Source organism: Myiozetetes cayanensis, unplaced genomic scaffold, assembly GCF_022539395.1.
Source record: "Myiozetetes cayanensis isolate MyiCay16 unplaced genomic scaffold, myiCay2020 scf5-8, whole genome shotgun sequence".
Taxonomy (NCBI): Eukaryota; Metazoa; Chordata; class Aves; order Passeriformes; family Tyrannidae; genus Myiozetetes; species Myiozetetes cayanensis.
In genome coordinates this window covers 111,847,054-111,861,375 of record NW_026087742.1, presented here as the reverse complement: position 1 = coordinate 111,861,375, position 14,322 = coordinate 111,847,054, and the positions used below count along the sequence as shown (strand labels likewise).

At 47.6% G+C, this 14,322-nt stretch overlaps 1 long non-coding RNA gene across 1 annotated transcript; it reads left to right on the top strand.

The window, feature by feature from the left end:
- The first annotated feature begins 784 nt into the window (after nt 1-784).
- LOC126648713 (uncharacterized) lies at nt 785-4,850 on the top strand. Its single transcript, XR_007630883.1, has 3 exons — nt 785-1,177; nt 1,319-1,441; nt 3,943-4,850. It is a non-coding gene; the product is annotated as an uncharacterized LOC126648713 (long non-coding RNA).
- Nucleotides 4,851-14,322: the final 9,472 nt, after the last annotated feature.

Here is a 14,322-nt window from a genome sequence, read left to right as displayed (position 1 = left end):
ATAGGGGTTTGTTAACCTACTAAAACAGTAGGTTTTAACTCTTTCCCCACCAGCACATTCACACCCAGATTCTGCCACGACAGGTCAGTAAAGATTTATTCACCAGGTCTGCGGCACAAAGGGTAGGAAATGCTGGCTGGACACTGATGGGAGGCTGGGGAAAAGCACAGTAAACAGCAGCAAACCCTTGTGCTGGTGGTGAGCATAAGGGCTTTTGTGCTTCTCCTCTTGCTGAAAGCTCCAGTGGTGGCTATAAATCTTCTGCTGTCACTTGTGGTGGGTATTTACTAATTACAGCATCAGCACGTCTCGTACCAGTTGTGGGTCCTCGGGATAGCCTAGCAAAGGAGCAGAAATAGTTTTGCAACCAAGGCAGGTTGAAGGAATGAATGCCTCAGCACTGATCTCTCCACTGCTCTGGCAGCAGCGCTGGGAAGCCAAGGATCACAGTACAGAAAACAAGGATGTTAATTCTGCCTAAATAACAGACCGCGTTTCCTCCACCCGGCTGTTCTGGGGAGCTAATTACACACATTCCCAAATCAAAGAAATATGAAACAGTCTGCAAACGACTGCAATGTTGATGTGCTGGCAGTCCCAACCATGACATATGGTCCTTCACTTTGCATCCCAGAGAACAGGCTCATGAGCAACGCTCATTACGCAAAATTATGTCATAAATAACAGAAAGAGGCTGATTTTAGAAACGTACTTGAGGTGGCCTCCCTCCTTAGCCCCACGAGAAGACAGCCAGTGTTTCACCAGCGCTGCTGCCAGCCTGGTGATAGGTTCCCAAATGTACCTCCCTTGAGGGGGAAGGAAGGTGAATCATATCCAGGCAGGATCCCGGCTCAGCCTATACCCACACGCAAACTTTGCTGGGACAGCACTCAGGTTGCAAAGTCAAGATTTCGGCGCCAACACTCGCTGAGCCCCGCGTGCACCTGCGTGTGCCACCAGCCCTGCTGCGGGAGCGCTCCACCTGTGCCCATCGGCAGGACCTGGACCTCAAAATTCATCACCTGGACCTCCACCACGGACCTCATGGAGTAAGGGACGCCTGCACGGACCACCTGCAGGCCAGGAGGGCAGTGGGCTGAGACACGAGCACCACAAAGGCTTTCAAACCCGCAGCAGCCACCTGGAGGTTTGTCCATCTGCCGTCCCAGCCGAGGAGGTGAGCATCGCTCCCCGTGGCACAGGGTTTGGGCCATTCCCCAAAAACGAGACTCTCCTCTCTCCTCCTCCTTCACGCTGCCCTTGCCTGAGCATTTCCTCCTCCTCCACTCCAGCAGTGCCTCTCTTCCTACCTTTACAGCCTTTACCTGCTGCCACCACCCCACCTTGGCCTGCTCAGCCCCCCAGTTCATTCTCCATCCCCCACGGACTCCCTGGTGCTGCCCAGCAGAACCCCTGAGGACCAGACCAGTGCTCCTGCCTGGTAAGCACAGAAGTGATTTTTCCCTGTGCAAAGGTTAAGGACGGAGCTGGTTTGCTTTCTCATTACCCTTGGGACTACAAAACCCAGCTGCACAGAGCAGCATCCCTTCACTGAGCGCCTCAGGGCACTGAGATCAAGATTTTGGCCCAGGAGGCAGGTAAGCCCAGCTCCCCTGCCTGCATCCTCAAACCATGCTCTTCCTGCTCCATCAGGACCGCAGCGCAGCACGAACAGGCAGGGAGGAGTGTGACTGCACCACTCCTCCCTCAAGGTCATCATTTTGGGCTTGTAATCCTGGGCAATGGATTATTTTTATGTGCACAACACTTGATCTGGACACAAATCATTTGCTGGGGAGTTAATTAGTCCAGGAAAGGCTAAAGGGGCACAGTACCTTTGCACTTGCCTGCCTTGCTGCACACTGAAATCCCAAAATCTGGCATGCCAAGGGCCACTGGTTGCCCTCCCCTCACCCTGCCTGTGTTTTTCCTTCAAATGGGCAAACATAACTCTGTTAATGGCATAGAGGAAAGCTTGGAGAGGCCACAGGAGCATTGTGCCTCTTGGGATGCAGACAGCAGATAAACAGGATTAAGGAATTTTGCTTAGCTCAACCTGCCAATTTCTGCAAAGAGGAAATGTAGGCAGTGCCTGCAGCCCTGATTCAGAGGAGAAGCCTTTGAAATACCTGCCAGGCAAAACGTGTTAAGATACAAGCTGCTTTTCCTCCTTGACAGGGCACAGTGCAGGGAACAGCCCTCCCTCTGTGGAGCCCACCCTGCGCCAGGCACAGTTTGTGGAGCTCAGCCGGATGGCAGGAGCTCTGGGAGCCAGGCAAAGCAGTCCTGATCCTGCATCACAGGCTGGTGCTAGCACTGGGATTCAAACAGGGAAGTCCCCTGCAAGATACTCTGTTATGGACCAGACAGAAAAATTCCACTAGGAATTTGTTTCTCAGGAAAATCTTGATTTTTTTTTTAACCTCTTTTTGTTGTTGTTGTTGTTGTAAAGTGCTGAAAACTAAAATATTTGAAATGGGGTAGGAAGGGGTTAGATTTGGGATTTTCTTTAGAGAAAGTGTCTGCATTTTTCGGGTTAGTTCTGACACTTGGTCTCGCAGCAGCAGGTGTATTCTGCAGTGGTTAGGGCTTTGCCCTGCAGGAATATAACAGAGGGGCCACCCTGACATCAGATATCTCTGCCCTCAGCAGTCTTGCCCCTCAGGAAGAGAGGAAAATGTCTGTAATGTGCCTCTGCTCTGGGACAAGAGAAGCTTCCAGTGTGTCTCCCCAAAACCAGAGTCCTTAATATCCTCTCCTCGCTCCTGGCACCGGAGGATGAACGCTGATTCCTATGAGCTCTCTGTGAGCAAGCACACAGTGAAGCCTGTGAGGGCTCTGCTCGTTAAGCCTAAGGGGAAAATATTGGGAGAAAGGGCAGGAACAATGTAAAAATAAGTTGCTGCTCTGGGATCAGCTCCATGGAGCACCAGCCCAGCTCGTACGGCGTCACCGGGTGCCCTGTTGGTTCTACCACGAGTGGCTCTGCATTTTTGCCCCTCAAGTTTGGAAGAGAATGGTGCCTTGAAAGCACAGAGCCAGGTTTGCCCATTTTAGTGGAGCTGGGGAGAAGGGGGAGAAGAAAATCAGAGCAGAAACCAGCACAGCCGAAGCACTCCCAGTTGCACAGCCATAGGGGTGCTCTGACAGAACAGCAGCAGCATCCATCGTCCCAGTTGGAGGACAAGCAGCCAGAAATCCTCAGCAGAGACCTGGGGCAGGCACATGGGGACAGCAGCTGGCACAAAATGATGGAGCATGAGCATGGCAAAGACCAGCCCAGGGTTTTCGAGGCAGGACCAACACAACTCTTGGAAACACAAAAGCATGGACACACGGGGTGTGCAACAGGGTGTGTGTCCCCTGGGATGGGAATGAGACAATCAATGCAAGGGTGGTGGTGTGAGGTGTTGAGGATTTCCTTGAGTGCCCAGGGTGCTCATACAGGGTTTGGCCTTGTCCCTACAAAGGAGGGCAGCCCTTGGGCAGCTGCCAGCCATGGAAAATGAGGCTGATGTTCCTCAACGGGAGTTCCAGATTGGGAAACCCGGTCCCATCTTTGCCAGAAGGTTGAATCTGCAGCCCTTGCACCTGCAGGGCCAAATCAAACCCCAGCATATATAACCACAGAAAAAATGCTGCACTTCTGGAGTACCCATTTCTAACCAAGTCCAGCTAAAATGAAGAAAAATCTAAGCTTTTCGTTATTTTTTACTTTTAGGGTTTCTTTTTGAATTATTTTTTTGCAGGTAGAGATTCAGAAAAAATTTTTGCAAAGTTGGCCTGGACAACCTTCTGCTATAACTTACTCTTCTCTTGCACAAGTGTCACCCACCACTACCGAGTTACAAAGAGTTAAGTGAGGAGTCATGTCTGGTTTTTCCTGCGTCTTATCTGAATTTTATCTCTTTCACATTGTATCATATCTGTTCTATCCCTCAGGGTACTCCTGTCCTTGGATGAGGTTTCAGTGTGGCTGTTAAATCCTGTTTGGATGGACTTCCAGCCAGCCCCAGACAGCTGAAGGCTTGGCTGCACAGCACGTGAGATGGGACCATTTTGGAGCAGGCACGGGGAGAAGCTGCTTCTTCAGACGAGGTCTGGCAGTGTGGAGGGTTTGTTTCCCAAGCAGCCCTCCCCTTCCCAATCTCCTGGGCCTGGAGGGCTGTGGGCAACCTGCTTTGCTGTCCCACTCCACAGAGCCCTGTGTCCTCCCACTCGCCCAAGTTCACGGTCCAGCCACTGCAGAGCTGTTGTCTCTCAGGAGCCAGCAAGCACAACACCAAATCATCACGGGGTCGGCAGCACCCAGGCTGGGAGGAAAGTGGAAGACCTGGGGTGGAGAAAGAGAAAGGGGTGGTCCTGAGAAGAAACTCACCTCTACTCGTTCTTCTCTCTCAGGTACACTGTATATCAAGTTACATTATGGCTTAAGACATCAGAGATTGGCAAGAGAAGATGTAAGTTTGGAAGACCTGTCAAAGAAAAGTTTTTAAAAAAAAATCAAATATCCCACAGCGGTCCGAAGTAATAGCTCAGCTGCTAAAAAAGGTGGAATTAAATAGGTCAAGCTATAGAGCTGTGCTACTTTATGCCAGCCAAAGGAACTAGCTTCTCATCTGCTAGGCTGTTTCACGACTTGCTGTTCCAAGAATCCATCTCTCCACTAGTAATGATGTCAAATAAATCTTCACTAAAATGTAAAAATGTTTATGATGATACTTACTGACCCGTTCCTTTATTAAATGAGGACAATAGGATGATGCCTTGATATTTACTAATGGGTTACTCCCATCTAACCTTTTCTTGTTCATCCAGATCAGCTGTTTTCATTTCATCATTCAATGGCTGCCAATAAAATTAAGTCAATTAAATTAAAGGTCTATTATGTTCTTTCACATCAGGCTGAGGCCTGTTTTCTTTCTCCAGTCAATGCTCTGAGAAGATTTTTGGTAGGGCAGCTGGGAAATCTGGAGCAGATTCTCCTCTGCTGGAAATTGGTTTAGCTTTTCAAAAATCAATGGAGTAGCATCAGCTTACCCCAGCTGAGGGCCTGAACCCTGACGTGTAGGAATGAGCCTCAAGCCTGTCTTTGGGCCAAGATTCAGATCTGGAATCACTCCCTCATGCAATCTCAAAGACCTTGCCTACTTATCAAAGTGTTAGAATTTACTTATAACATATGTGGTGCAGTTACACCATCATCTCCTCCCTACTGAAATACCCCTATTCCAGTATAAAAATGGCCTTTTATATTTGACTTCAAATGTGAGCTATTCCCAAGAGGCATAAGTGAAATCAATAAAAGACTCTAATTTTCTTTCCAGTGTAGACAAGACTCTAATATCTCATTCAGCGGTCATTCAAATAAAAAAGCAAACAGAGGAGCAATGTTCTACATCCAAATGAAATCCCAAGCTCTAGCCTTGAAATGCCATTCAAGGATCTCAAGAACCAGTAGTGGGTATTGCATTATTTATTTACATTTATTCCCCTGCCTTACTGTGGGACAAATGCTTTGGGAAGAGCTGAACATGAACGTGGGATATGGAAGTGAGGGGAGCTCCACTGCTTCAAATATCCCCAGCGTGACTCGTGGCTGGTGTGGTCCCCAGTTCTGCCCCATTTTCTCTTATCCCACAGTGCCTCTGGCATGTCTGATAAAAACAGGACAGGGAATGGCCTCTCATGTGGTGAAGCAGGATGGATGTCCCAAGTCAGCCAGTGGGAGATGCTGGGATTGCAGCCAGGGACTGCGACCCATCCAAGGGAGGCGCCTTGGGGCAAGATGCACAAATTCACTTGCACCTCCTAAGTAGCTGCAACTGGGAGATAAGCCATTAGTGGCACTGGGAGCACAGCTTGGCAAGGTTTGGGGGCTGCAGTGTGAGACCAGGCTCTCAGCTTCTCAGGAGGCCTTGGACTGCAGCTTCCAGCAGCAGGACTTGTGGCCTGCCTTGGTGGAAACCCTGCACTGCGGCAAACATAGCGGGATGTGGGGATGGGGGAGCCCCTTCTCCAGGCACAGGTGATGGTAACTGCTTGTGCAAAAGGCCATGTGTTGGTAAATGGTCATGGAAGAGAGGAGAAGCTGCCAGAGAGCTGAGGAGAACCATGAGGAGACTTCTCAAAAGGTGTTGGGCTCTCCATCCCACAGAATCCTGGTGCCGAGTGAAGGACACCAACTGGAACAGGAGAAATGGTTTTCTCCTAGGGTGGGGATGAGGCCTGCCTTTCTATAGCCCAAAACAGCAGGCTTTGGGAAGACAAAGGCTATTGAATCTGTCTTAGAGGCTCACGTTGCCCCGAGACACATTTTTCTTCTTATGTTTTAGTGTCTTGTCCCTAATAATAAAGAAGGATTGCAGATCTTTTCTGTAAAATTCTAATAGGGATAGCAAAAATGTCAGAAATAAACCCATCCAAGACAACATCACCTAGCTCAGGGGACAATCTTCAATGCTTTTTTTCAACCTAAAAGGGGTGAACCTCCCTTAAATGCTCCAAATGCTTTGTCAGAAGTCATCTGTAAATTTTTTAAGTCATCATTTGAAACTCCATCTCAAAGAGCACGAGTAGAAAGTGTTTCGACAGCCTTCCTGCAAACTTGGTGGCAAGGTTAGCACAATCCCCACCAAACCCAGACAAACTCTGCTGTGAAAGGAAGGCAAACAAAGACCTGGAAGAGCTCCTTCAGAGGGGTTGAGAGAAGAGACAATGTTTACCCAAAAATCGTAAAGCAAACTTGGGAATTAACACTGAACAGCTTTGTGGGTATTTCCAAGTGAGAGACTTTGTAAGCAAAGCTTTATTTGACTCTCTGCTGTCACAAATTCAAACTGTGAAACCTCTCCTAACCCTAATTAAATCAAAATGTTTGACATCTTAGGGAAAGCTTTGAAGCACAGAAGGGCTTTCTATCAGCCAAAACTACAGTGCAGACCAGAAGTTCACACTTCAAAGTTTCTCAGTTTGCACCAGGCAAGCTCAGTAGTATAAACTACAAGGCAAGCTCACACAACAGCCAGCAACCTGTTTGGCTCTGAGAGTGCATTTCTCCAGGATAAAAGCTTTAAAGTGATCCATAAATTTCTAACTGCATGTAGAAAAACCTCTTTTCAGACCCTAGGGGCATGAAAATGAATACAAGACATATGGTCACACTGTGAAAAGGCAAAGCAGAAATATCCCTTGCGTGGTGTTGCAAGGGGGACAGGAGAAGAGTTCAGGGTCAGACCTCCCTCTGAGCTCATCCCTCTGTTACTGAGCAAGGGATGGACCTGAGATACCCTAAAGTTTCTTGCCACAGCAGTCCCTACTCAGGCTAGAGACTGGCTAAGGGTAGAAAGTTTAACACTCTCTGTCCTCAAAGAATCTTGTCATTCATTTATGGGCTTCCAACCCTAAACGGTCTCTGAAAGGATGCAAACAAGATTTGGTTGCCCATTTCCTCTTAATGACCCTGCTGTGTGCAGCTCCATCAGCTCTGTGCAGAGCTAATTTCTGCTGAACAATCACAGCTCAGCTGCTGGAAACCCACATGTCATCAATTTCAAGAACTGTGAAGGTGAGCTTCCTGCCGGGGGATCCACACCCCTCCTGTAATTGTCGAATTAATGGAATTACGTTGGGCTAAAAGTGATGCAAATGAAGAGAACACTTACTTGGCAATTTATGTGCTGCATCAGGAAAACCTTATCACTTCTGACCTGTCAGGGGGATTCTCTGTTTACTGACACCTTTGTAACACAGCAGTCGTTTTGATGAAATCCTTATGTAATGATTACATCAGGAGAGTTACACCACTGGGAAAAAAAAAAAACCAAACCACAGCATTTTGCATCTGTGCTGCACATTAGATACCAGCAATAATGACTTCCATGGTGTTATATCCCTGTGCAGAAGTGAAGCAGAAGAGCTCAGGTTCCTGCATTTTTGTCAAGGCAATGCATAGGTTTAGTTACTTCCATTCATTCACACTGAAGCAGCATCCTGAGGTGCTTTTACTGCATTCCAGCAAAGCAAGCAGTGTTAGTCACAGTGGGGCCACAGGTCACTAGTGTTTCTCATCAGCTGGATGCTGAGATCCACAGCCAGGAGAGCTTGGTGCTGGTGAAAGAGGAAGGGAAGGGGATGCTTATACCTGATGTGCTCACAGGAGGAACAGGAGCGGAATGACTTCTCCATATCCAGACATGCATCACGTCTGCAACTCACTGAATCACTCACAGGGGTGGGTTTTAACAGGAAGGAGAAGAATAAAAGCAAGAATAAACTTGCTAAACAAGGTAAGTTTATATGCAGCAACCTTTGCAACCCATCTACCTTTTCCTTAAAGGGACCTTTCTATCACCCAGGCAGCTGAGGAAAGATCCTACAGGGTATCCCTGGCCTCAGCTCTCTTCAGGCTGGAGCTGCCAAGAAGGTCAGTTGCCTATTTGAAGAGATCTGCCTTGGCTGGTCTCCTCCCTGGGCTCAGTCTGGGCCCTGCTGCTTCTGGCTGTGGGCACCTCTGTGTGGGGAAGGGAGCACTATCCCTGAAGGCTTTCCCCTGGAAGAGCAGAAAAAAATCCCAGCAGCTCTCAGCAGGAAAGCACAACTGTAAGAACAGAGAGCGATGACATAATGCAGGGATGGTGGTGGGCATCAGAGAGAGTCTGATTTATTGAGCAGGGATTATTTACAACCATATCCACAGTGCAGTGATGGAGCTGCGGCTTTCATGGGGGTGACATGTCTGAGCCCAGTTCTAACAGCCTGGGGGTTCCCAGGTCACAGGTCCTGGCTTTCCTTTCCTGCCAGGTAGACGTGACACCTGGAGTGCTTTTTGTTCCACTCCCCTTGTTTGCCAACTGGAAAGAGGAATTTTGTTGCGTGAATCTGGGAGCAAAAGCCAAGAGAACAAACAGCAAATATTGCAGGACTGGTAAAAATCACAAGAGCTGGCAGTACTGCCTGGGGTTTGTCTGTTTGTTACCCATTCTAGAATAATTGAGAGAGACTTAACCAGCCCGCTGGCACAGACAGGGACACACGGTGCCTTGTAAAACTCGGGGCAGAGAACAGAATGCAGACACAGAATTTCAGTGTGAGAGTCGTGTGGATCTAGTCTCTCTCTGTGAATGCCCTTATTCCCTGCTGTGTCCCCCAAACCCTGTGGATTTCAGCACAAACAGGTACTCCTTGAGCCTTCTACCAAACTGCAGGGGAAACAAAGTCCAAATGACAAGCATATGAATGAAGAAAAAGAGCTTATTAACTGCAGGCAGTCAACAAGTCAGTGTGTCTAGACTGCATCCAGTAAATGCTGCAGACCAGCTTTGATTCCCACTGCTCCTGGCATTTCAGTGGCCAGAAGCATTCTGTGGTGTAAACTTGTCCTTAGCTCACTCTCAGTTCTCTGTGACTCTCCCGGGACTTGTTTGATATAACACGATCGTCTCAGTGTCACCACAGTAAGGACCCATGAGCCACATCCTGTGTTCCTCAGGCATTTGGCACTTTCAGGACTACAGAAATATCCACTCCAAGGCTAACGACTCTCTGACAAAAAGTTAGAGATGCCCTTTCAGAAAAACACCACAGCTGGAGGCTTCAAGTTTGTTCTCAGGTCCAGAACTTTGAAACTCGTTCCCCATAGGGAGTCATGGTTCCAAGAAGGGCAACACTTTGCATTTTCTTCCTAGGAAGCCCTTTATTAAAAATGCCAAGATAAGCAACTTTCCAGGGAATCCCATTTCTGCCTGCTGAAGGGCAGCTCTGGTCAGACCTCTCCCCAGGGAAGCACAGCAAGCCTAACATCCTCCAACATCCGTGTCTCCTCTCTTTCACTCCAGTTTGGGTTACAAAGCATTGGAAGAGGCTTGACTGATGTAAAACTGTAGGAAACAATATATTCTTAGAAACAGTGGTAAGGGTAACATGGTATCTTCGCAGGACAAAAATAGGGCAATTTGTTTTGGAAAGAACCAGCAGCAACAGCACCACCGATCCTGGCGAAACCGGAGTGGGAGCCATCGGATAGAGGTGATTAAAACACAGCATCAACCAAGACAACTGCAGCAATGTGGTGGGTGAACAGAACAGGTTTTTTTCTCTCTGTACATATGCACACACATCTGTCTATACAGATGTCTATACACACACCCAAGTATATGCATTCAGGTAGAAGGCTAATTTTAAGCTGATGATGCCCATTAGTGCAAGGCTCAAGCAGGAATTTGGAAGCACTGGGAAGTGTTTCCTTTTGTGGATGTAGAGCTGCTAAACTCCACTGTAGAGGCAGCAATGGCCCTCTCTCTGGGAGACTGTGCAGCACAGCCCCAGAAGGGAGGCTGGTGCCTCCACGTTCCCACATACCTTTCATCACAAGTCAGAGCTAGGCTGCAAGGAGGATTTGCTGCCTTATCACCTCCTCCTGCACCTCTCACTGGAGTTTACATCAGCCTGGATCTGGCCTGGCTCATTTAAACAAAGCCATCAAAGAAAATATCCCTGTGTTTTCCAAGCACAAAGAGGTTTAGAGAGCCCAGCACAGCAAACAGCCACGTAAAACTCACTCGCCTGGCAAGCACAATATCCCTGATGTAAACCAAAAAAAACCCTATGCCAAGGGAAAGTTTAATAGTCACCTGGAAAAAACATTAACTTGAGTTACATCTATTTTTCTAATGGCATATTGTGCGTGTAACAAAACACCCACAAATAATTTAGGGACCAGGGATGTTCCCCCTTCCAATTGTTTTCATCATGGGGGCCGACAGGGCTCTTACGTGCGCTTTCGACTGCCACGGTGAAATATGTGTTCCCTGTTTGTTCTTGTTCTGCCTCTGCAGGAAGTCAGAGACTCTGGCTTCCTGTAGGCTACAGATGCTTTATTCTTTGTATTCCCCAAATAGGAAGTCCTGGGGTCATTCTGCCAAATATATGGAAACTTAATTTCATTTCAACACAGGATTAATCACTAGGAAGTGTCAGGACACTGATGGTCTGATAACAAGACAGTTACAGCAGAAAACCTTTTATGGGCACCAGGGTTAAAGCATTTGGCAGCAGACATGAAGCTTTAAGTCTCTGCACCCAACGGGGAAGGAAGGCAACCTGATGAGAATTAACGCCGGCAATTGTGATATCGGTGTTTTCTTAATGCCCTGTAAACCTCACCAAACTTTTAAACCTTTTTATATTTTAAGAGGAAGGTAGACGATTGTTTTTGATGACTAACCCCTGTTTTTGATGACTAAGCTCTGTGTTTTTACTCCACAAATCAAAACAGTCTGTGATAAACCTCCTCTCCGTGCCACAGCCTGCAAATGGCACATCTCCACTCAGTTGAAGGAAAGACTTCCAGTTTGCACCCTTGGAATCACAGAGTCATTAAGGTTGGAAAAGACCTTTAAAATCACCAAGTCCAACCATTAACCAAGAGCCACCAAGTCCACTGCTAAGCCATGCCCCTACAAACCACATCAGCACATTTTTTTAACACTTCCAGGGATAGCGATTCCACCACTCTCCTGGGAAGCCTGTTCCAATGCCTAACCACTCTTCCACAGTGAGGAAATTTTTCCTCATATCCAATCTAAATTTCCTCTGGTGCAACTTGAGGCCGTTTCCTCTCACCCTGTCACTTGTTACCTGGAAGTCACAGATCAGTCCCTCACTGCCACTGCATGTCAGAGAGGGTTCAGATTTCTCAGGCTAATGGATAGAATGGGGACACCGGAAAACTGCTAAAGCTGCTAAATTCAAGTCCAGAAACAATTAAATGGAGTTCCAGGTGTCCTCAGACTATCTGTTTAAGGCACTGTTTAAACACAACACAGACACTGCCACACTGCTGTGAGGTTAACAACTATTATTATTCCCATTATAAAGGTGGGAAAAGTGAAGTACAAAGACTGAGAGCTTGATCTGTGCCCACAGAGTTGGGGTCTTTGTCAGCACTCAGGGACTGACAGCATCAGTCATAGAATTAAAGAATCATAGAATGGTTTGGGTTGGAAGGGACCTTAAAGAACAATCAGTTCCAACCTCCCCTGCCATGGGCAGGGGCACCTTCCACTAGACCAGACTGCTCAGCCCCCCATCCAGCCTGGCTTTGAACACGTCCATACATGGGGCAGCCACAGCTTCCCTGGGCAACCTCTTCCAAGGCTTTCTTGAGTAATACTGTCACCTCCTACCATAGAGGAAGAGATCTGTCTGAATCACAGGACTTTGTGAGGACAGCATGCTTCCAAAAACATCACCAGTTCAGCATTTTCTACAATGAGTAAATAGGGAGTGAGGAATCTCCTTTACAGAAAGGAAGATCCCCTGCACAGAGACCAGCAGGCCTGTGCTGCCCTGCCCAAACTGCTCTTGTGCTGTGCACAAATGGAGCTGTCACCTCCTCCCTTTTAAAAACACACTGAAGCAAGTGAGTATTTCAGTTTCTACCCTTTTTTGAGCTCGTGTGACATCTGCTATGGAAAAGCTGCCAGATCAGCCCATTGTGCTCTGCATGCATCCTCCATCTCTACTGTCTGAAGCAGGAGATGAGAAAAACTGGGTGTGTGGAGGGATTCCCTCTGCACACCACATGAGATCACCCAGCTGCCACCACCCTTCCCACGCCAGCAGAGCTGAGAGGCTCACCAAGGTCCTGAGCAGCCTCACAGGCCATTTCACCAGGCAAGTCCAACACTATAAAAATGTCCCTTGATAAACAAGACTAAAATATCAACACTGTGCCCTCAGGATAAACTCTGGGATGTACAACTGATGATGGAGAGGGAAACCTTGGGGCAGAGTGCACCGCTTTTCTGTCTGAACCCAGCTCCGCAAAGCTCCCCTTTCCTTGTAATTAATCCCTGTCTCATTCAGTGATGTAGCGTGGACATTCACCTAAATCCATTAACAAGCCAAGGGATTTGAGCATGAGTTTAATATTAAACTCTCTGTTAAACATTCTGCTGAATAGAAATAGAGCCAGAAATTGGCTTATGTGCTTTGCTGAATAGGAACAGCTTGCAGCAGTTCAGCATCGGCGGCGAAGGGAGATTACTCTGTGACGATGATTCACTTCACTCAAGCCCAGACAACCCCGAGCTCCACCAGCCAGATCCCACCCTGCTTGCAAAGAGACTTGAGAACACGAGAGGCTGGAATTGAGCAACGATGCATATGATGAGTGCTGCCAAGAAGACACCCAGGATGTGAAAACAACAAACGCAGAAAGAAAGGTTCACCGCAGAGCGTCTCTCCCTTGGGGGCCCTCACGAACCTGCAGAAACGCTGCATGAAGAGAGTGGTGACCTTATCGAACTGATGTACAGCAACTGAGCCAAACCACCAGCACTTCAGTCAGCTCCACTTAGCAGCACTTGTGTACACTACAAAGCCTTTACCAGCAGCTAAGATGGGTGATTTATGTCACCAGACTCAGCTTATATTTGGAAGGGGGTGATTTGGAAGATTTATCTTAATGTCCTCCCTGAACAAAAGGAGCTGTGTTCTTCTGCTGGTCTAAATTCTGCTTACTTTCTCGATCCACCCAACCTGGTTTGGGAAATAATGCCTTTTCCCCAGAAGAATTTCACAACATACAGCCTGATCAATGCAGTGGCAAACACACATAAAGAGGTGAGTCTAGGAGAAATGAAAAATAAAGGTGACAAGAGGCAGGAAATTTGGGATAAAAAACAGGCAAGGAAAGGCTTCCCAGTGGTAAATCATTTTTGTTACAGGCAAAACCCAAAGGAAAAAAAAATCTAAACAGCTTATCACTGAAACAGTCACGCTAAAAGCCTGTCACAGACTGGGTTTACATTAGCAGATTAAAAAAAAAGACATGAAGAAAGGCATAAAATGTTGCCCTGAAGGACATGCCCTTTACAGAAATGGCTGGGCTTTGAAGGAGGGAGCAATTGCAGATGAGAAGGAAGCTGAGAAACCTAGATCAGAGAATCAAAGAATAGTTTAGGCTGGAAAAGACATTGAAGATCACCAACTGTAAACCAAACACTGCCAAGTCCATCACTAAACCATGTCCCTAAGCACCTCATCATCACACCTTTTAAATACCTCCAGGAATGGTGACTCCATCACTTCCCTGAGCAGTCTGTCCCAACGCTTGACAACCCTTCCCATGAAGAAATATTTCCTAATGCCCAGCCTAAGCCTCCCCTGGTGCAACGTGAGGCCATTTCCTCTTGTCCTATCGCTTGTTACTTGGAAGAAGAGACCCCACCTGACTACAACCTCCTTCCAGGGAGTTGCAGAGAGGGATAAGGTCCCCCTGAGCCTCCTTTTCTCCAGGCTAAACACCCCCAGCTCCCT